The following is a 1,266-nucleotide window of genomic DNA, read 5'->3' on the forward strand; positions in this document are numbered from 1 at the left end:
GACTCATAGCGACCCCTCCTTGGGTTTCCGAGGCAGTATCACTACGGAAGTAGGATTGCCCAACCTTCCTTCCGAGGAGTGGCTAGTGGGTTTGAACCGCCAGCCGTCTGGTTAGCAGTCAAGTGCCTTAGCCACTATGCTACCAGAGCTCCCAGGGGACTATCTAGTGAAATCCAAATAAAGCATGAAGTTTAGTTAATGGTAACTGACCTGACATCCACACGATGGAACTTTACTCAGTAATAAAAAGGAATGAAGTACTGACACATGCTAGAAGGATGAATCTTGAAGACACAACGCTAAGTGAAAGAACCAGACGCAAAAGACTACATTCTAAGATTCCATTAATATGAAATGTTCAGAATTGGCAAATCTATAGAGCCAGTAGGAAGATTAGTAATTGCCAGAGGCTGGGGACTGAGGAGGGGAGAGGGCTAATGGGTAATGACTGCTAATGGGTACAGAACTTTTGTTGTTGTTGTTATGTGCCGTCGAGTTCGACCCGACTCATAGCCACCCCTCCTTGGGTTCCCAAGGCGGTATCACTATGGAAGTAGATTGCCCAACCAGCGGGTACAAAAATGTTCTAAAATTAAACTGTGGCGATGCTTACAAAAGCCTGTGAGTATGCCGAAGTCCATTTAAATGGATGGACTGTATACAATGTGAGCGATACAGATCCCAAAACAGCTGCTGAAAAAGCATGTTGTTTGTTCTTTTGTTGTTGTTAGATGTCATCGAGTTGGTTCCAATACACGGCAACCCTATGCACAACCCAACAAAACCCTGCCCGGCCCAGCACCCCCCTCACGATCAGTGCCGTGCTTGCACCCTCACCGCGGCCACTGCCAGTCCCTCACGCGGAGGGTCCTCCCCTTGTTTGCTGAGCCACTACGTCACCAAGCACGACAGCATCTCCAGCAACTGGTCCCTTCTGACAACAGGACCAAAGTATGGGCGACAACATCTGGTCATTCTCACTTCTAAGGAGCATGTGTCCAACACATCAAATCTATTCTTCAGATGGTCTCTAATTTCAGTACTTGTTCCTTGGTTGTGACAAATAATACCATTACAATGTAAGATATTGATTTACAGTACTATTTTTGTAACTTTTCTATGTATCTATAAAACTACTATATTCAAAAGTTTATTAAAAATTACATATGTAAAAAGTTAAGGAAAGGTTTATATATTGGAGGACATTTTCTTTGTTGGTTACCAGGGGTGGGAGGGAAGGGGAGGGAATGCTGTTAGATAGATAGA

Source organism: Orycteropus afer, unplaced genomic scaffold, assembly GCF_000298275.1.
Source record: "Orycteropus afer afer isolate SDZICR_OR568_19922 unplaced genomic scaffold, OryAfe1.0 scaffold00266, whole genome shotgun sequence".
NCBI classification, from domain to species: domain Eukaryota; kingdom Metazoa; phylum Chordata; class Mammalia; order Tubulidentata; family Orycteropodidae; genus Orycteropus; species Orycteropus afer.